Consider the following 22,194-nt stretch of genomic DNA (forward strand, 5'->3'; position numbering starts at 1 on the left):
CTCCAGCGCCCCGCCCACAGCGCCCCGCCCCTCCAGCGCCCCGCCCAGCGCCCCGCCCCTCCAGTGCCCCGCCCACAGAGCCCCGCCCCCTGCCCCCTCCACCCCGACCTCTGAGTCACGGGGTGTCCTGTGAACTTGAGGCCGCAGGGACTGATGACTGACAGCGCACTCGCGTCTGTGGGGGAACAGGCGCCCCCGCCTCCCGGTTGTGCCGTGAACGGTACCGCGCGCGGGCCATGGTCCGCACTGGACGAGACCGCGTTTGCACCCTGGGCTGCTGCTCCTTCCACGCCTTCTTTCGCACACCTGGAGCTGACCGGGAGCCGCGCTTGGCTGGCAGGTGGCAGCCGGCGTGACTGACAGGGCCGTGTGTCCAGAGCAAGAAGAAGCCATCGCGGACCATCTGACGTCTACGGAGGGTAAGGGAGTCACCTCTGTCCCAGGGGAGGGCCCGACCTGAGCAGCGCCCGCACTTCCTGCAGGCCTGGGGTGCGGCGGGAGGAGCCAGCGGGAGCCACTTCGCACTGAGCCCTACCCAGGGGACACTGGGCGGCGTCAGTCCTGCTACGCCAATCCCCAGAGGCTTTTGGGAGGCGGACGGGCTGAAGCCACAGATGCTACTCCAGCAGAGCTTTCTGGGGAGTTCACTGTGGCTGTGTGCAGGAGGAATGATGGGTATGGGGACGGCCGCAGGGACCTGGGGCAGGGGCCGTGGGGACCTTGGGGAGAGGGCGTGGGGACCTGGGAGAGAGGGCGTGGGGACCTGGGGGAGAGGGGGCGTGGGGACCTGGGGGAGGGGGCGTGGGAACCTGGGGGGGGCGTGGGGACATTGGGGAGAGGGCGTGGGGACCTGGGGGAGGGGGCGTGGAACCTGGGGGGGGCGTGGGGACATTGGGGAGAGGGGGTGGGGACCTGGGAGAGAGGGCGTAGGGACCTGGGGGAGGGGGCGTGGGGGCCTGGGGGAGGGGGCGTGGGGGCCTGGGGGAAGGGGCGTGGGGACCTGGGGGAGAGGGCGTGGGGACCTGGGGGAGGGGGCGTGGGGGCCTGGGGGAGGGGGCGTGGGGACCTGGGGGTGCGTGGGGACCTGGGGGAGAGGGCGTGGGGACCTGGGGTAGGGGGCGTGGGAACCTGGGGGGGGCGTGGGGACATTGGGGAGAGGGGGTGGGGACCTGGGGGAGATGTCGTGGGGGCCTGGGAGAGGGGGCGTGGGGACCTGAGGGAGGGGGCGTGGGAATGGCCATGGGGACCTGGAGGAGAGGGCGTGGGGACCTGGGAGAGAGGGCGTGGGGACCTGGAGGAGGGGGCGTGGGGACCTGGAGGAGGTGGCGTGGAGACCTGGGGGAGAGGGCGTGGGGACCTGGAGGAGGGGGCGTGGGGACCTGGGGGGGGGCGTTGGAACCTGGGGGAGGGGGCATGGGAATGGCCATGGGGACCTGGAGGAGGGGGCGTGGGGACCTGGGGGAGGGGGCGTGGTGAGGGGAGCAGAGGATGGAGCTCAGGACAGACTCGAGCTTGCTCTGAGCAGCTTGGATGATACAAAGTTAAGCAGAAAAAACAACATTGAGCACAGCACAACACAGAAAGCGACCTGGCTTGGGAAGGAGACTGTCCTTGGAAGGACTGTTCAGGGTGCAGAGAGAGTAGGAAGTGGGGTGAGTGGACATCCAGTGCTGGGGCCAGCCTGTTCCTGGAGGAGGGATCTGGGAAGAAGGGGTGTGTGATGGCTGAGGCAAGCCAGCGTCTTGGCACCTTGAAGAACCCAACGATAACCACACTTTGGCCAACAAGCATTTTGGTGCCATTGACTAGTGGGCCGAGTAGAGCAGCCAGTCACTTAGGAAGCAAAGAAGAACTTTGGGGGCTGGCACTGTGGCATAGGTTAAGCCTCCACCTACAGCGCCAGCATCCCTTATAGATGCCGGTTCCAGTCCCAGCTGCTCCACTTCCAACCCAGCTCGCTGCTATGGCCTGGGAAAGCAGTGGAAGATGGCCCAAGTGCTTGGGCCCTTGCACCCACATGGGAGACCTGGAGGAAGATCCTGGCTCCTGGCTTTGGATCGGCTTAGCTCTAGCCATTGTGGCCATTTGGGGAGTGAACCAGCAGATGGAAGACCTCTCTCTGTCTCTTCCTGTCTCTAACTCTACCTCTCATGTAAATAAATAAAAATCTTTAAAAAAAAATGGCAGAGTGAGGGACAAAAAGATCTCCCTTATGCTGGTTCATGCCACAAATGCCTGCAACAGCCAGGGCTGGGCCAGGCCAAAACCAGGAGCCAGGAATTCAATCCAAGTCTCTCCCGTGGGTGATAGGATCCAAGTACTTGAGCCCTCACCTGCTGCCTCCCAGGCTGTGCACCGCAGGGAGCTGGGCCAGAGCAGAGCTGGGACTCAAACCCAGGGTGGGATGCAAGCCTCGAGAGTGGCACCTTAACCCCGGGCCGCTTGCCCCACCCCTCAGCCATTGCTGCTGTAGAAGCCCGGTGGGTGGTGAAATCCCAGGAGTGAGAAGTTTCCATGTCCTCTGAAAATAAACCATGTTGGCTCCAAGTCAGACAACATTCAGACTCCCCTGTGTTCTTTAAAGACGTCCACGTCTACACTCGAGCTTTGTAACTCCAATGGAATTTTGGTAAAAATGTATTATCAAGCAGAATTGTGAGGCCCAGTGTCCAACAGGGCGGTAGCCCAGGAGCTGCCCACAGGCTGGGCTGGGGCCTGGGTGGGACCCCCGCCCTCCGCTGGGTCCCTACTCTCCTGCAGGTTTTCGGCTGGAAGCACTCGGCACAGGACTTTCCCTGATTCTGTCTGTCCTGCTGTAGTCGCAGGGCCGGCTCTGCGGCACCCGTGTGATGGGCCAGCTGCAGGCTTGAAAGGACGCGCTGGCCTGGTCAGTTTTGAAGCAGTGGTTCTCCAAGTGTGGTGGCACAGCAGCCTGGGCCTCTGCCCCGGGGCCCCACATTATAAAGCCACCCGTTGTCGCGTGTGAGGGTGCGAAGCGGCGGAAATGGGGCCGCAGGTGCGCATGGAGGCTGCACTCCGGACCCGGGCCGCCAGTCACCCTGGCACCTTGACAGCGGCGCCCGCAACTCCTGCGCTCCCAGCACCCTTAGCGCAAAGCAAGGCTCTCATGTGGTTGATTTTTATGGAGGTTCGGATTGGATGCAGAGAAATTCTACTGTGTGCTATTGCAGGCTCGCTTCAGACTGGAGTTAAGTCAGTAGTGTCCCGTTGTCGGCTGAACGTGGGGACCTGGACAACGCCCTGGGGCCGGGATCCTGAGTTCCCACGGCCCGGGATTCTGGGTTCCCACGGCTAGGACCCTGTCCTCCAGCCCTGGCTCGGCAGGCGGGCGCGCGGCCCCAGACGGCAGACGCAGCTGCCCAGCGCGGCCGGCAGAGGGCGCCGCAGGCCGCGCGTCTCGGGAGCGGCGGGGAGGCCTCCGCGCGGGACCCCAGGCAGGTCCCGCCCCACCTCCCCCGACCCGGCCCGGATTCCGCCAGCCGGACCGAGGCGGGCACGGGCTGCGTCCATTCGCGCGGAGGGGGTGCCCTGAACGGGACGCGACCCCGCCTGTCCCACTTCGGGGAGGCCCCGTGTGGAGTCTTCGGCGGCCCCGACAGCCGGCGGACCCTCTGGCGTGAGGACTGGGGCGGTGGGCGCGGGGTCGGAACCTCGACCGAGTCACCTCCGCAGGGGCCCGCCCGCGGCTTCTCCCACGCCCCTGCGGCCCCCGAGGGCCCGCGCCGCCGGCGGGGAGCGGCTGTAGTGGGGCGGCTGCCGTTCGCCGGACCGGAGGTGGTGCGGATGGCACAGGCCACTAGGCTTCTGCCTGTCGTGCGGGAGACCTGGGTGTGTGCCCCTCCCGGCCCCGGCTCCCTGCAACACCGCATGGCGTCAGCGTGGGCCTCTGGGGAGTGAACGTGTGGCTGGGAGCCCAAATAAACACATTTTTTATTTTTTGAATTAATTTACGTGAAAGGTAGAGTTAGAGAGAGATCTCCCATTAGCTTGTTCACTCCCCAGATGGCAACCAGACCTGGGCCAGCCTGAAGCCAGGAGCCCAGAACCGTCAGGGTCTCCCAGAGGGCAGCAGGGGAGCTTGAGCCTCCACCTCCGCTGATCAGGAAGCGATGTCCCACCCAGGGCTGCCGCGACTCTGTTGAGCTCCCCGACAGGGGATGCCCGGTTCACCAGTGGCCTCCGGTCACCTCTGCTGGGGGAGGGGCTTCCCCACCCCCACTTTTCCCTTGGTGACATCTCTGGGCCAGCAGCACTGGGCAGGTTCTGGGACCTGCACATCCCCTGCACCCAGTCCACTCCCCTCTGGTTTCGTCCCTGCTGCAGATACTGTGCTCTCCAGGGCCAGACATCCGGATCCCGGGGTGGGACCCCCGGGTCTCCCGCTGCGGGTGCCTCGAAACAGCTTAGGAGGAATGAGGGACAGTCATGAGGCTCCCTCTCCCTCCCTGTCCTGGGCCCCTCCTGGGGTCACAGGAGAGTGAAGGAGGCGCTGTGTCTGCTGAGCTGTTTCCTAGGAAGTGGGGGGGGGGGGCATACAGGGGCACCCGCTGCGTGGCCAGCACCGTGCGGCAGACTGGGACTTGTTGTTGAGCACAGCGAGACAACAACAAAATCACTAGTCTTCCAGACGGGGCTGGCCGGTCCAGTCCTGGGGGCCGCACCCAGAGCCCTCCACATGCGCGCGCACGTGCATACACACACACACACACACACACACACGGGCGGCTGGATGGATGCTTCTGCAGGGCCAGCCTCAGCCCCCTCCTACCACCACCACTCCCCTACCTCGGACTTCTCCTCTGCTGGAGCTGGGGCAGAACTTATTTTCTTCTTTCTTTGTCTTTTCTGGAGAGTTCTACCATGGTCAAATCCTTCCTTTAGTAGTCGGGGATCTTACTTTCAAAGGAAAGCAGGCAGGGGCCAATTCTCCTTTTCACAGAGCACTGCGCTACACAGAGAAGGGAGGGGAAAGAGCTCCAGGTGGTGCCGGCCCCCACTGGCCCCTCCCCTCCTGCACTGCCCCGTCAGGGCAGGGGCCGCCCGCCCGGGCTCACTGAACCGGCGCTGAGAGTGAGGTGCCTGTGCCCAGCAAGCGGAATAAACAGCCAGGAAGGGGTGCGAGCTGGCAGGGGGATGGTCTCTCCCCTGGACCAGGCTGGGCACCCATCTAATTTCCCCTGCAGCAGGCCCTGCGCCAGCCCCTGACTACACTGGGGGGCACCTCCACTCCCTGACCAGCAAAAGCCACAGCGTCCTGGTGGCTCGGCGAGCAGGGCCCTGAGTGCGTCTCTGCAGCAGCTCCTGGAAGTGACCTGCACACAGGTGCCGTGTGCAGCCTCAGCCCTGGGTTTGTCCTCCATGTGAGGTGGGGAGGGCCTGCCTGGATGTGAGGAACCAGGGGCCCAGGTGCGACAGGGAGAAGACGGCAGAGCCAGCTTGCTTTGAGCTTCAGAGGTCCTCGAGTGGACAGACCTTCCTCATGCTGCAGCTCCCCCACGTCAGCCTTCAGGGACAGAGAGTGACGCGTGGTCTCTGGTTTCTTCTAAAATAACATACAGGCACCTCCTTTCCTGCCAGAGAGCTGTGATGTGGAGAGCAGGGTGACTCAGGGACAAGGGGCTACGGGAGACGAAGACCGGCCTCTCTCAGGGAGCTCAAAGCTCAGCACCGGGCGGCGAGAGACGAGCTGAGAGCCGAAGTGCCCCAGCTCCCTGGACGCCCGCCTGGACATGCACTCAGCTGCTCTCCGCCCCTTACTCTGCCCTGGACACGCTGCCTGGAGCAAGCAGGCAGAGAGGGAGAGCGAGGCAGCCAGGAACCCACTTCCATCAGCCTTCTTGCAGATGGATAAAAATGGACTCCATGGGTTGGGGGAGATATGAGGGGCCAAAAAGGCTGCTCTGGTCTCCAAGGAACATGCCTTTTTTTTTTTTTGACAGGCAGAGTTAGATAGTGAGAGAGAGAGACAGAGAGAAAGGTCTTCCTTTTCCGTTGGTTCACCCCTCAATGGCCGCTACGGCCAGTGCTGCACCGATCCAAAGCCAGGAGCCAGGTGCTTCCTCCTGGTCTCCCATGCGGGTGCAGGGCCCAAGCACTTGGGACATCCTCCACTGCCTTCCCGGGCTACAGCAGAGAGCTGGAATGGAAGAGGGGCAACTGAGACAGAATCCGGTGCCCCAACCGGGACTAGAACCCGGGGTGTCAGCACGGCAGGTGGAGGATTAGCCTAGTGAGCCACAGTGCTCACTGGAACACGCCTTGAAAAGAGGATCTGCCCTTCAGCTCACAACGCCTACTCCCCACCACAGTCCTCAGAAGAGTCCTTAGCAATACCAGTTTCCATGGTTCCCCGTGACCATGATCCCCAAACCCCTCCTCTGGGTGATGGCCACTCTAGGTAACCATGGTAACAGCTACTGAGCTCTCTCTTCCAGCTGATGGCAGGGAGGGGCCAGGGCCAGGGCCGCCTGTCTCTGACAGAGGCAGATAGGTGATGTGTGTTGACGCTCAGCCCCCCATAAAGCACAAGAAGCACCTTGGGAAGCAGGTGCACCAGATGCAGCCAGAGGGAAAGGCTGACAGTCCAGCCCCAGGGCTCCTGGTGCCACTAACCAGTGCCCTGAGTGGGGTCAGCAGAGGAGGCAGCTCCTCACCAGGCAACTGCCTACTCCCAGCACCTCCACCACCAAGAAGCAGGGAAAGACCCGGCAGTGCTGGCCTGGGAAGGCAGGCCCGGGGGGCTGAGAGCACGCTTTGGTTCCAAAGCCAATGTTGTGAGGGCAGGCTCCAGTGAGGGACAAACGACCAGGTGGAAAAGTTCACCCGCGTGGTGCACGCGCTCTGCAGTGGCCGAAATGAAGCCCAGACCCTGGGCCCTGGGACTCCCGGTTCTCCTGGGCTGTCGGAGGGGCCCGCACGCCATCCCTGTGGGTACCCTGCTCTCCAGCCAGTCCGCAAGGGATAAATGGCAGCTTCTTATTGGCTGGCGAGGCAAGGCACACCGACCAATGAGAGAGCGCTTCTTCCTCTTGCCCCAATGAGATCTCAGTCATCATGGTGAACGGAAAGTGGACTCCGTCTGTACAGAAAACGTGCACAAAAGGGACAATAATTAAAAAAAAAAACAAAAACCCTCTTGTTGCTATAGGGCATTAGAGATGTGAGAATGCAAAGGGCACCAGGCCAGCCGCGCGGTGAGGCCCAACAGAGAGGTTGCCTGGTGAGGAACAAGACAGAGGGGAGCGGTTTTGCGTGAATGCCGCAGAACTGCGGGCAGCCGGCCTTAAACTCGGGCTGAAATTCTAATGCCTCAGATGTCTGACTCAATCATTCTCAGGATTCAGGTGTCAGCGGGCGCTGGCACTGCGGGCTGAGCCCCAGGAGGTCGCGGGGCCGGGGACGCACGACTCAGGCGCTGCAGGGCGCAGACCGTCCCAGCAACGGGGCCCTCCTAGGGCGCTCACGGCGGCCTTTGGAAAGCCACGGGCAAAGTCCCATCCGGAGGTTCAGCGGGATTCAGGCAGCGAGGCTGGCAGGGAAGCGGGCGCAATAATCGCGAGGGAGGAACATCGGAGCGCAGAGCGCGGGGGAAGGGATCCAAGGGCGCGGAGGCGAGCGGGGCGGACGCTGCAGAGCGTCCCAAGAGCCGCGGTCGGGGCTGCTGGTGGAGGCAGACCCGTGCTTTCCATGTGGTCCGGCGGCCGCTTGTAGGGGGCTGGGGGCAACCTGAACTCAGCGCCGCGCGATCCTTGCCTGGGGCAGAGCCCCGGCCCCTTTCACCCCCAGCCCGGTGGCCGGCAGAGGGGAGAGGGGCGAGGGCCGGCCCCGCGCCCGGAAACCGCGGCTCGCGGGCGACCGCAGGATCGAGCCGGGCAGGGGGGCGGCCGCGACCTGGTCCCGCACCCTTGTTGGCACTGGAAGGTTCCCCGCGCGGGTCCCGGGGACGGGGTGCGGGAAGCGGCTCAGGGCTTGCGGGAGCTGTACCCAAGGCAACCAGAGGCGGGACCGTGGCGGGCCCCTGGGCAACCGCTCCTGGCTCGCCACCTCGCTCCGGCGGTGCGGGCTCCGCTGCGTGTCCTCCTACCCGGGCTGCTTTGCGTGAAAACGCGAGCCTCGAAGTCCGCTCAGGACAGTTTCTGTCCACTGTCCAGCGTGGTCGCCCAACAAACAGCCTCACCCTGGCCTCCGCGGCCGCCTCTGCCAGCGCGTTTTCTCTCGGTTCACGGCGGGATCGCGGGGGCGGGGGCCCGCGTGTCCGCCCTGAGCTCCCCTGCCGCGTGCTAGAATCAGGTCCCAACCCCGGGGCCACGAGGACGAACCCCCGTGCTTTTCGTGGGCCTGGGTGGTCAGGCGCGCGTGGAGCCGTCCCGCACCCAGACAGGGCGCTGGCCTCACGTGGTGCTGTCTGACCCCGAGGGGCGCCGCGTGGGGGCATGCCCTTGGCCTTCGGGAAAGGCGAGGCTGGGAAGGGTCCTCGCCACATGTGCTTCCCCACTCCCGGGCGCCCCGCATGCCCGCCGCGAGCGCAGAGGGGGTTGGCGCTCGGCGCCGGGTTCGTTACCCATCCCGCGTTCCTCCCGCTCTGTATGCTTGAGAGGTCCCCGCCAGGGACCTGAGGCCGTGGCGCCGCCGACGTCGGTGAGCCCAGCTGCAGGCCGGCTTCAGCGTGGCCAGCGGGTAGACAAGCGTAAGAGAAACGGACGCCCCGGCACTCGAGATGGCGAGCGCAGGCCGGAGCGCTCCGCCGCGGGCCCCGGAGCCGCCTCGCCTCCCCGCGCGGGCGCGCACCTGCGAGGACTTCCGGCCGCCGGCGGAGCAGTTCTGGGCTCAGCCAGCGAACCTCAGCTCACAACCCCGAGCCTCCCGCTAGGGTCTGGGCCGGGGTGACCTGGCCCGACCCGCCACGGCCGTCAGGGCAGCAGGACCCTTGCTGCCAGTTCTCCGGAGAGAAAGGCCCTGGCCGCGCCGCCCGGGCTGTCGCTGCGCCCCTTCCTCCCTCAGAGCTGCCGAACAGGGTGCAGGGCAGGCGCGGGTCTAGAGGTTCGGGGCGCGCCCTGGAGCACCCGCTTCCCGCGGCCGTCGGTCCAGTGCGTAGGAGTCTGCGGAGGCCCCGCCGGCGGCGGCTTTAAAGCTGAGTCAGGGCCACGAACGCTCCTGACGTCACCCTTGAGGCGAATGGTGAAGGGGGCGTCACCGAACTTCGCTTCAAAAGTCCCCCGTGACCATGGCGACAGCTGGGGACGGGGGTCCTAAGGCCCGCAGCCTGCGGCATTTCGGTCCCTCGGGTCCCAGAGGGCGCGGGAGCCGGCCCAGGTCCACCTATCTGCCCTGGGTGGTTCCGCTGCCGGGCTGCCAGGGCCGCAGAGAGGCCACCTGATCCCAGGCCACGTGGGGCCCTGCGGGCAGCCACTGCGCAGCAACCACAGTCACTCCGCCCGCCCCCGCCTCAGGGCCAGGCCGGGTCCACCTGCCCAGACAGAGCGGTCCCCTTGGGCCCAGGCGTGTGCGCGCTTCCCCGCTCCGGGGCCCGGGCGGCGCTCCGCCTCGGGCCCTGCGGCCTCCAGCGGCCCGCCTGCGAGAGAGCACACCCCGCCCAGCCCTCAGGGTTCATCCCCACCGGGGCCAGGAGAAAACCGACCACAGCGCGACAACCGCGTCGGGAGCCCGCGTTTCCTGGGCTCTCAGAGCACTAAAAGTATGATTGATACTTGTCAAAAAAAGTTCACTAGAAATCCGATTCTCCACAACTTAACATTTATTTTAAAGATTAATTTATTTACTTGAAAGAGTTACACACACACACACAGAGAGAGAGAGAGAGAGAGAGAGAGAGAGAGAGAGAGAGAGAGTCTTCCATCTGTTGGTTCACTCCCCAATTGGCCGCAACGGCCCTGCACCGATCTGAAGCCAGCAGCCACCGGGGCTCAAGGACCTTGGCCATCTTCCACTGCTTTCCCAGGCCACAGCAGAGAGCTGGATCGGAAGTGGAGCAGCTGGGACATGAACTGGTGCCCATATGGATGCTGGCACTGCAGGCAGCAGCTGTAACGACTACCCCACAGCACCAGCCCCAAACATCTATTTCTTTATTCACGTGTTTATTTGAAAGGTAGAATAAGAGACACACAGAGAGAGACATCTTCTGTCTGCTGGTGCACTCCCCAAGTGCCGGACACAGCCAGCAGCCAGGAAGTTCATCCCACAGGATGCCAGGAGCCCAGGCTCTGCCGCTGCTGTCCCGAGCCCATCAGCAGGAAGCTAAAAGGAGGTGGAGGAGCCAGGACTGGACCCGGCCCTCCCTCCGATGCAGGATGCAGTGCTGTAACACACTGTGCACAGCCCCTGCCCCAGTAAAATAATCTTAAATACAGGAAGTGCTGGGCGCGTGGAGATGTCCATCATGGCACGGCTTCGCATTCTATGGAGCACACAATACACACCCAAGAACAGGGAGCTGGCAGTGCACCTGTGATGCGGGCCAGCCGCACCTGTCGAACAGAACCTGAAGGAGGGAGTGGGAATGAAAAGAGGGACAAGGGCGCAGAGAATGGAGCCAAGACAAAAGTCTGATCAAGGCTCACTTTATTGGAGAAGGAAGCAGCTTATATAATACAAGGCAAGGATTGTAACAGTCGAGGGCAAGCAGGTGTCATCTCACAACATAGTTCAAAGGAATAATTTCACAGGAATCAGTATCAATTTGAGAAAGGGAGTTACAGCGAGGTCTCACAGCTAGCAGACATGCTTATCAAGGTACAAGAAAGAGAGCACTGAAGCCAGATGGCCAGGCGCTAACCATATCAGTGAGCTGTACAAATGGACTTTTCTAGTGACTCCTCCTTACAGGAACACAGTTGAAGGTTAGTCTAAACAAAGGCCTACACAGGGAACCCAGCACAGTGGCTCCCAACATCTCCCCCTTCTTTGTATATAGCAAAATGAGGTTACATGTCATCAGTGCTATACTGCTGCGTTTTTGTGAGCAGTGCTGTTTTTATTTTATAATGAAGCCAACGATGGTGCCTGTCTTAGGTCGTGGGTTCCACCTGCACATTCTTACCCGTCATCAGAATCCATCGTCATCGATGAATTCCTGTCTTAGGTTGATATGTGCGGCAACCCATCTTACCCGTCATTGACTACCCACCGTCTAATCTTTTGGGGGACTTCCAAGGCCTAGTTAGAAGATACACGAAACACCTGCCGACAAGATAGGCAGTAAGGAGGCTTATGAGAAGGCTTATGATGAAGATTACAATCCCCACAAACAGTTTTCTAAGCCAGGAGAAATTTGGCAGCCAAGATGTAAACCAATTGAATAAACTTTCGGACCCTTTGTCTTGAGTAAAATGAGAAGCAAGTTCTGTGAGTTTTTGGATTTTACTAGCAATACTATGAGAGTTATCAGTAAGATTAAAACAACACATATTTTTAACTTGATTGCATTTTTTGTGATGTCATAAGAGAAGATAATCGATGGCTGCACGATTATCTAGAATACCTTGCTGTAATACTTGTTGTTTTTTGTTTATTAAGATAGGGCAGTTGAAGAATGATTAATTTTTTTTTAAAGCCAGTCAAATTTAGCAGTGGGGGGTTGTATACCAACTTTAGTGACACTAATGTTAATAAGTTCTGATAACCCACTACCATCGGACCAGCCTGACATTAGGCGAGAGATGAAACATATAGCCAAATATCAATTATTTTTGATTACAAAAGAGGTTTGGTACAAAGTTTCAAATGATGAATGTCAGTCCATACAGACTGTAGTGAGGTTAGCACAAATTGCAGAACACACGGAAAACATCCCATACAAAGTAGGAAAAGCAGTAGCGGTCCAGCCAGCATTAATAACCAATGAATCCATTGAAATCCTCCAAATGTTAAGGGGTTAGTAATAAACATATGTTGCATTTTACTTTTAAGTTTATCAGTAACAGACTCTATGTGGCATATTGTTAGTAATGTTAAAACAACATCCCCTGGTACAGATTTACAACTTATATGATCTTTTAACAGCAAATAATCGATAGCTGCTCGGTTTAAGAGTACTCCTGAACGAACTTGATCCAATTCTTCAGCTATATTGGATAGCGCAGTAGCAGTAAGATTGATGGTTTTGGTCACCAAACATGCAAGCCTTCGAAGTCCATGGTTATTTCCATAAGCCAATCCAGGAACTCCCACTAGCTATATAGCCATGGTAAAGGCAGGTCTCCAATTAAGATGACATCATCATCACAGTTCTCAGGTAATGAGTGTTGCTGTCGTGTCTTTGGAAATACAGATGTTAGCATCGAGGCCACACGGCCCAATGAGCAGTTGCAAAAATCATCAGGGGCTAAGGAAGTAAAAGCAAATTGGTTGCATAAAAATACCCATCCCTTAGGAGCCGCGTCCCACACCAGGACGGATCAGGTCCATTTGAGTGATTGGGGAAGGATCCCTGCATTCACCATTGCTCTTTACGCAGCTGTTTGTGGATGCCAGTGCTGATCAGCTGCAAAACGACCATCTTTATCCAAGGTGAAAAAATTTAAAGTGAATAAAGCATGTGAGAGCCATTTGTTAGAAGGCAGAAACCCCAAACTCCCCCTTTTTTATTTTATTAAAATATTGCTTTAAAGTATTATGTGTACATTTAACAGTGCCTTGACCCTGAGGATTATAAGGAATGTCAGTAACATGAGATATAAAAAAAGTTACACAAAAAGTTTTAAAAGAGGCGGAAATATAAGCAGGTCCATTATCCATTTTAATTTGTTTTTTGGAGTTCCTAGGGAAGCAAAAGCTTGTAAGCATTGGGCAATAACATGTCTTGTAGCTTCACCTGTATGTAAGGGAGCAAAAATAAATTTAGAACAAGTATCAATAGACACATGTATATATTTTTGTTTACCAAATTCCAGGAAATGGGTGATATCCATCTGCCACAGTTGATTGGGAAACAGACCACGAGGGTTAATGCCATAATGAGGTACTGGTAACAGGATGGAGCAAGTAGAACAAGATTTTACAATTTGTCGAGCCTGTTCTCGAGTAATTTTGTGTTTCAAACGCAGTGTATGAGCATTTAAATGATGTGAAGCATGATCTTTTGTAGCTGTCGCAATAGAATCTACGCGCAAAGCAGCATCCGCTAAACGACTCTCCATTGATATCTTTTCATGGGCTCTTTAAAATTTACCGATGGAACACCGAAAGCAAATCGGGGACAATCTTCTGGATGTAAAGGTATTGTATAAAAACAATCTTTTAAATCTATTATTGCAATCTAAGAGTCTTTTGGAATTGCAGTAGGCAACGGTAGACCCGGTTGTAAAAACCCCCATAACTTCCATAGTAGCATTAACTGCCCTAAGGTCCTGAAGCAACCGCCATCTCCCAGATTTTCTTTTTGATAACAAAAATAGGACTATTCCAAGGAGAACTAGAAGGAACTATATGTCCTGCTGTAAATTGTTCTTCCACCAATATCTGTGCAGCATTTATCTTTTCCTGCGGTAAAGGCCACTGATCCACCCACATGGGAGCATCTGATTTCTTAACAGGCCAAATTGGATTATTCCTTTTAGTGATTATGGGAATCATCATTCCAGCATTAATATAATTTTTTACTGTTTTAGATATTTTCTCATGTCCACCTGGAATTCTATATTGTTTACACTGAATAACCTTAGTTGGTCCTGGCAGCGGTACAGGGGCTTGATATAATTTTCCTACCACTACCTAGCGGTTTGATTCCAAAGGGCAGCATTTTCTTTTTCCCAATTTACATTTATCCTGTACTGCTCTTTAAATTGTTTGCACATGCATCAGTATGCAGATAACAAAATCCATCCTCACCTTCCCAAAGCCTATAGTTCATCCCCCTTTTCTACTGGCACTGATTGATTGCAAAACCTCAATAACTTGTGGAGGCTGCGCACTCCGTAACTTGCCATCCCAATTCTCACTCAATCCTGAGCAGAGAGCCCATTCCTTTGCCAAAGAGGCCAACTGAGGGTCTTTCCAGCCAGGAACATCACAGGTTACACATGCAACTTCAGTTTTCTTTTTAAAGAAAGGCATTGCTTTGTATACTTGCAGATTCTGCCAACTACTCCAATTTGTGACAGCAAATTATTTTTCAGCTGTCTGCTGTGCACAGACTTAGTTACTTTTAGTTTAATCTGCAAGAATATACGCTGCAAGCCTTGTAGTGCACACTAAAATTATTTAGAGGAAAGATGGTAAAGGAGCATAGATTAATAGAATGTTGCAATAAACACGGCTCCATTGCTTTAATGATACTATAGCAAGACGGTCCTCTGATCCCTGTAGGGAGGGCCCGAGGCTGGCCCCACTTCCAGTTTTCCGAACTCTGTTTTTTAATGAATTACCTTCTTTATCAGTTTTGGAGTAACATTCATTGGCCCAATGCCTTCCCCTATAGCACCGGGGGAAAATCCCAGGAGGAGCCTTATTTTGATTTTTGACTTTTGGACAATTTTTTTGTACATATTTTTGCTGTCCACATTTATAGCAGCCTCATTTCTTGGGCATAGCCCTCCTTGATTATTTTTATAATGACATACCATGTAGAGCGGCAGGTCCTGAATGTCCTGTTTTTAAGTGAATTCATTTTGCTAATCTCTCATCAAAGGAACTGTCACAGAACACCTCAGCCACAATAGCCAATCGATTTATGTTCACATTGTACTTATGTTTTGTAGAATTTACAGTACTGTGGTCATCACTAGGCAATCTTCACACAGCACCGGAAAAGGATCCATACTGAGAATTAAACATCATTAGTAATCATCACGGGCACGTTTAACGTTCAGCTTGACTGCGTGTTCCCCCAGGATGAAACAGCAGCAGCAGAGGCTTGCTCCGGCTCCCTCTTAAAGCCCCCAAGGACAAGGGTGGCTCATTGCTGAGATTTTAGGCAAGCAGTGCGTCCGGTCCCGGATCTTGGCCAGAGAGCCGAGACATGAAGCATGCCCACCTGTTTATTAGAAACATTCCTTTATCCCCCTCCTCGGGAACTGGCCAGGCTCCCAAGGAGCAGGAGAAGGTCATCTGGCAGCAAAGTTACTTGTCTACCAGAGCCGAACCTAGATACAAGCCTCTCCATCCCAAAAATCTGTCCTTACATTTGGCTCTAGGGTTGCATTGAGAGGTAGACATAATTAACACATCATAAGAATACAATACAAATTTTTCATACAAGCATACATCCAGCAATCAAACACAATAATATTCAATGTGTTTTAAGGATAAATTGAAACATATCTAAGGGAATTAGCCTCTTATTATCTGTAATTGTTGCATTTTTGCAAGTTTGTGTAATCTTGACTATTTGCGGCATATTTTGATTTACATTATTTTATAAAGCAAACCAAGCATAATCTGTCCAAGCATTCCTATCAATAATAGGGGTAGAGTTAGCACATAATACAAAAACAGAATGGGTAGTCCGGACACTTTGTCACCACAATTGCTCATTTCACATAGTAATATTAACTTTATAACAGATAACATTTACTTCAAATGAACTATTCAAATGCAGGGTGGGGGGTGTCCAGTGTACACTGATCTATATTTTTTACTTCCAGTGTTTCTTATCCACAACACCCTCTTCAACAAACCAAGGACTAATTTTTTCAACAGCACTGATAAATTACTCTATGGGTTTGTTTCTTTAACCCTATTCTCTACATCTGCAATAAAGTTTTTCCAGCCTTTGTCACGGCTTGCTTTGTTTCTTTAAATGCGCATTTAAATCTTTTCCGAGCAAATCCCAATGTTGCTCATCCACGACTCCTCCTTCTGCGAACCAAGGACTGACTATTCCTATAGCATTAATGAACTGTTCTATGGCTCGCCTTTTTTAACCCTATTCCCTGCGTCTGTAATGGAGTCTTTATAGCCTCTATCACGGCCTGCTGACCTTGTGCTTGTCCCATAATTGCCCCTTTCACACCTATCCGGAGGCGAGCGGTATTGGGTCCTTACCGTCTTCCTCTCATTATTGTGCTGTCGCTGCAGCCTTTCTGGCGGGGTTCCTCACTTCTGTCCCTCGTATTCAGGTCCCTGTTCGGGCGCCACCTGATGCGGGCCAGCCGCACCTGTCGAACAGAACCTGAAGGAGGGAGTGGGAATGAAAAGAGGGACAAGGGCGCAGAGAATGGAGCCAAGACAAAAGTCTGATCAAGGCTCACTTTATTGGAGAAGGAAGCAGCTTATATAATACAAGGCAAGGATTGTAACAGTCGAGGGCAAGCAGGTGTCATCTCACAACATAGTTCAAAGGAATAATTTCACAGGAATCAGTATCAATTTGAGAAAGGGAGTTACAGCGAGGTCTCACAGCTAGCAGACATGCTTATCAAGGTACAAGAAAGAGAGCACTGAAGCCAGATGGCCAGGCGCTAACCATATCAGTGAGCTGTACAAATGGACTTTTCTAGTGACTCCTCCTTACAGGAACACAGTTGAAGGTTAGTCTAAACAAAGGCCTACACAGGGAACCCAGCACAGTGGCTCCCAACACACCTGTGGGTGGGGTGGTGCACCCAGCGTGCAGTGCTCTGCAGACGCAGGACCAAGCAGATGCTGGGGAAGCAGTGTGCAGGCAGGGAGGGAGCCGTGAGCGTCTTCTCCACAGCCACAGTGGGGGAGAAGCAGGCACACAGGACCCGGGGTCACCGCTTTGTTCTGCATGTTTTCTGAAATGTGATGATGTGGTGTTTGTAATTCAGAGTAACAGGAGTAGATGGCATTTGTTACTGCTCCAGTGAGCTGACGCAGACAGCTGTGGGGACTGGGTCTCAGGCCTGGCAGTCTGCTGCAGATCCTGCCTGCGACAGTTGGTGACCGGGATGGCTTGATCTTATCAGCAAAGGGCTGATAAGGGACATTTGGTTGTCACTGGACTCAGATGCATCATCAGCCCAGCTGGCCTCCTCCTCGGCTGTGAGCTTGTGGGCGTCCTAAACCCCACTAATCACTGAGCCAAATGCGCCCACGGAAGACTGCTTTTTGAAAAGAAGACACAGGGGCCAGCGCTGTGGCCTGGCCAGTAAAGCTGCTTCCTGGAACTCTCGTGTCCCATAGGGAGACAGGTTCAAGTCCTGGCTGCTCCACTTCCAATCCAGCTCCTTGCTAATGGCCAGGGAGAGCAGCGGAGGGAGGCCCAAGAATTTGGTCCCTGCACCCACATGGGAGGCCTGGCTTCCGCCTGGCCCAACCCTGGCTGTTGTGGGCATTGGAGCGAGTGATCCAGCAGATGTAAGATTTCTCTCTCCATCTCTCTCTGTAACTGTGACTTTCAAATAAATAAATCTTCTTTAAAATAAAGGTGTAAAAAAATGATATTGACAGTGGTGAGATGAAGCATGATAAGACATTAGAGTAGAATCTGAGGGTAGCCAGAAGAATACTGTAAAGGTTTGAGGTCTCTGAGTAGTTGACTGATTTTTAAAAGAATCGAATTGAGAGGAGCACAAACTTTAATAACTGATGGCAATGGAAAGCCAGGGCAGGCCAGCGACCTCTGGTGGTGGCAGAGATGAGTGGACAGGCAAACCCAGGGCCAGGAGGCCCAAAGCGTCCCTGACATCTCACCCAGACGAAGATTTACTTATTTCTTTGACAGGCAGGGTACAGAGAGACAGATCTTCCATTCTCTCAAGGGCAGTGACAGCCAGGGCTGGGCCAGGCTGAAGCCAGGGGCCAGGAACTCCATCCATGTCTCCCTCACGGTGGCTGGGGCCCCAGTACCTGGGCCATCTTCTGCTGCTTTCCCAGGTGCCTTAGCAGCGAGCTACATGGGAAGTGGTTGGGCCTTGGGAGGTGGAGACACATGAGGAACTGACAGGTGCTGTGACGTGGGCTGTTTATACACAGCAGTGTCCGAGGTGGCCTGTGGCCAGTGGGGATGACCGGCAGGAGAGCGTGCGGAGGGGCTCCTTGGTCTGCAGCCTTCCTTTGGGACACGAAATGAGCTGGAATTAGACAGCAGTGAATATGTAAAAGTCATTGAACTGTACACTTAGAGGATGAATTTTATAGAACGTGAATTATTTCTCAATTTAGAAAAATCAATAGCATTCCCAAGAAACAGCTAATTTAACAGGTAATTTAAAATGGTCTTATTCTGAATAACGAGAGAAGTCTTAAATGCCCGGGAGTAAATCTAATTCTGAGGAGATGCCCATAAAGGCTGACAGAAGGAGGAGATGTTGGATACATGTGGGCGGAGGCGTGACAGTGCCCATCTCCCTGTTTAGTTATAAACTTATCACAGGTGTGTAGGAAGCCAGCGGATCGCTTTGTATGTGAACGGACACATCAATTTTAAGTTTTATATGAAGTTAGAGTTCAGAATAGACCCGAGGAGTCTAGGAAGTGGACAGGGATTCCTCCCCCGCAGGTGTGAGGGCTTACCATGTAGCAACCCAGGACACAAGGCAGAAGAGAGACAGCGGGACCTGGAGGGACACTGGTCTGTGGGTTTTGGCAGTGGAAGCATTTACATGAAAAATAAAATTATTTCTAAATTCACATCATTCTCCAAAATAAGCCCACATTTAGGACTGAAAGCAAAAATGTGAAAAACTTTTGGAGAAATATTCAGGAAAATGTCTTTTACCCCCAGGAAAGGTACAAGATATAAAAAGATCAATAACACGAAAATACCAATTTTACTGAGGGCAAAAAATGTAAACCAAGTTAAGATCAAGTTAAATATCAGGAAAAGATATTGGCAAAACTTATCAAGAGGAATTAATATCTAGAACGCCTAAAGTACTTGTATAAATCAACACAGAAAAAGCTGGAAAATATTGAAAACTGACTAAAGGATGTGACCGAGTGAGTCCCAGGGAAGGGACACCCGCGTGGCCACAGAGTTCGGGTTAGGGTGAGACCCAGCCTGGCGAGGCAGGCCCGAGGGCAGTTCGGATTCACATGATCATGGCGAAAGTGCAGGAGCCATGGGCGTCTCAGCAGACGTTTCTGCACGTGACCCGGGTGACCAGGAAAGGGAACCCCACCACTCACAGCCCAGGCCCTGCCCCGGGAGCTGCTGGAAGCCCTGGTCCGCCCGGTTCTCACTTTATGTCCGGTTCCCCCCCCGTCCTGGAATGGGAGCCCTCTTTCACTCCCTGGTCTCCCCGTCCTGGAATGGGAGCCCTCTTTCACTCCCTTTCCTACTGCCCCGTCCCGCCCCTGTTCCCTGGGAATGAGCCTGTCTGGGATATGAACTGAGGGTTTTTTTAACCGGAGGTGACTGGATGTGCACATATGTTCCCCGGGGTCTCTGAGACTTGGGTCATATTTTAAAGTCTGTTCTCATGCAAAGATTATTTTTTAATTACCAAAAACTTGTCTAGTTTGTTTCCTTTTAAGTCTTCAGACCAAGCAGCCATCTTTCATTTCTAAATAAATTGTAATTTTCTTTTCTCTTAACCTAAGGGTTATTTAGAATATTTTAATTATTTTTCTAAGCAGATAATATTTCAGTTATCCTTTTAAAATTACTAATCTTAAGTGTTATTTCACTATTTTCAGAGCTTTAGTTCTTTATGATTTTTGAGTTTGAGGATTTTTCCAGTTTTCCTTTGTAACCCAAGACAGGGTCAGTTTTTTGAGATTATTGCCATGTACTGTGTAGGTATAATTTTATCAGATTTGTGTGTGAAGACATATGTGTGCACATGTGTGTGTGTGAGAATATGTATGAATATGTGGGCTGGCGCCACGGCTCACTTGGCTAATCCTCCACTTGCGGTGCCGGTGTTCTAGTCCTGGTTGGGGAGCCAGATTCTGTTCCGGTTGCTCCTCTTCCAGTCCAGCTCTCTGCTGTGGCCCGGGAAGGCAGTGGAGGATGGCCCAAGTGCTTGGGCCCTCTACCCGCATGGGAGACCAGGAGGAAGCACCTGGCTCCTGGCTTTGGATCGGCACAGCTCCGGCCATAGCGGCCATTTGGGGGGTGAATCAACGGAAGGAAGTCCTTTCTCTCTGTCTCTCTCTCTCTCTCACTCTCTAACTCTGCCTGTCCAAAAAAAAAAAAAAAAAAAAAAAAAAAAGAAAGAAATATGTATGTGTGACTGCATATGTTTGTGAGAACGTGTGTTTCAGAGAGAATGTGTGTGTGAGTGTGGGAGGAAGAAAGTGTGTGAGTGTGCGCGCATGTCTTAACCCACCCAGGCTGCCACCACAAACAACACACGTTTGCTCTTGTCCATCCTGGGTGTGGACGGCCGGGGTCCAGGTGCTGACGAGTGTGGCCAGGTGAGGCCTCCCCCTGAGCTGAGATGGGCTGTGCACAGGTGAGGGTGGTGCTGCGGACACCTCCCCTTGCCCTGGACAGAGTGGACACAGCGCTGTGGGGGGCGGGGGCTGGGCGTGTTCCACCGTCCTGGTCCACCCGCTGCTGCAAGAAGACCTAAGCTGCTGGCTTCCTCTCACCTTTGCAGGTACACAGCAGGTCAAGTGGGGTCCAGGGGCAGCAGATCCAGGTCATGGGTCCCTAACAGCGCCTCCTGGCTGTGTCCTCCCTCTGCGACCAGGGTGAGGGCACTCGTGCCTCCCGGGGCTCCTGGGCCCATCTCCTGACGACATCTCCTTGGGGTTAGGATCTCAACATTTGAATTTGGGGGACATGAACATTCTGCTTTTTAAAGACTTTGTTTTGTTTATTTGAAAGTCAGAATTACAGAGGGGGAGACAGAAACAGAGAGAGAGGGTTTCCATCTGCTAGCTCACTCCCGCAACGGCTGGAGCTGGGCAGACTGGACGCCAGCAGCCAGGAGCTCCTTCCAGGTCTCCCACATGGGTACAGGGGCCCAAAGACTTGGGCCATCTTCTACTGCTTTTCTAGGCCATCAACAGGGAGCTGGATCAGAGATGGAGCAGCCGGGACTCGAACCAGCGTCCATGTGGGATGCCAGCACTGCAGACAGCAGCTGTACCTGCTGCACCACAGCACCGGCTCCAGACACAAACATCCTGACCACAGCCCCATGCCCACCCTGGACCCTGCTCTCCACTGCAAGAACTCCTGCATTCCCCATGCCCCCAGGTAGGACCAGGGCTGTTGCTGGGGGCACCAATCACACAATGAGCCTGGGGTGGCTTCAAGGGATGGACGGGGTAGGTGCAGTGTAAGCACAGAGAGCATCAAGAGGGACCAGGAACCCTGGAGCCAATGGGAGGAGGCGCAGGGGTGAACAGGTGCCTCCAACATCGATGTGCATTTCTGATTTTGGGTGTGGTCGAAGGCAAGGACAGGTAAGGTAGGAGAGGCTGGCCACGCGGGGTGTGTCCACCAGCTGCCAGGTGTTCCCTCTGCGTGCCTGCTCATCACAGCAACCCCACTTTCAGGGGGGAAACTGAGGCACCAGTGCGTCCTTCAGTAAGTGGTGGTCAGGGCTCTCCCAGACGTGCCTCCCCCATCCCCCTCCTGTCTGCCTCGATGCCACCTGGCGTGAGTGGCCAGAGAAGCCCCTGGTGGTGGTATGAGCTCCCGACTATGAGAGCCAGGGCCACCCAGATGTGTGTTTCCCTCTTGCTTTGTGGCTGTACTTATTTCTTTCTTTTTTTTTTTTTTTTTTTTTTTAGTTTACAACCAGAGGGGTGACGGAGGGTATGCATCACGGGTACTGGAACCTCCGCTGGACAGAACGCCACCTCCCAGCCAGGACATGCGCTGTCCCCAGCAGCTCCAGTTGTGTTTTTCTGAACACAAATCAGAGCTCTTGGAGCAGCTAAATACATTCAGTAACGGGTCACGCACTGCCTGGTATAGTGGACGAGGTTTTCTCCCTGCACGCCTGAGGTCAGTGCCCTGCAGGTGAACCTGGGAAGCCCGGCACCTGGGGTGCTGGATGGCCCTGGGGCTGCTGCTCCAGTCCCACCGATGCGGAGAGAGGTGCTGTTCCCACACCCCCAACCCCCACCACGCCACCGTCAGTTCCGCGAGGTGAGAATCAGCTGGGGTCAGCCTAGCTCCCAACCCCTCACCGGTCAGGATCTGAAGCTTTGCCGGGGAAGCTGTGACGCTGCTGGTGGGGCCAAGAGGGAGGAAAGCGCCAGATGGCTGGGCAGGTGTTCCTGCCCCGCAGCCTTATCAGATGCACCCGGTCCAGCCCTGCAGGCGGTGAGGATTGTGAAAGCAAGGGA

At 54.9% G+C, this 22,194-nt stretch overlaps 1 long non-coding RNA gene across 1 annotated transcript; it reads left to right on the plus strand.

The window, feature by feature from the left end:
* Positions 1 to 135: 135 nt before the first annotated feature.
* On the plus strand, positions 136 to 21,794 carry LOC133769332 (uncharacterized). Its single transcript, XR_009867193.1, has 3 exons — positions 136 to 419; positions 20,894 to 21,094; positions 21,634 to 21,794. It is a non-coding gene; the product is annotated as an uncharacterized LOC133769332 (long non-coding RNA).
* The last annotated feature ends 400 nt before the right edge of the window (positions 21,795 to 22,194 follow it).

The sequence above is a fragment of the Lepus europaeus genome, chromosome 11 (genome assembly GCF_033115175.1).
Source record: "Lepus europaeus isolate LE1 chromosome 11, mLepTim1.pri, whole genome shotgun sequence".
NCBI lineage: Eukaryota > Metazoa > Chordata > Mammalia > Lagomorpha > Leporidae > Lepus > Lepus europaeus.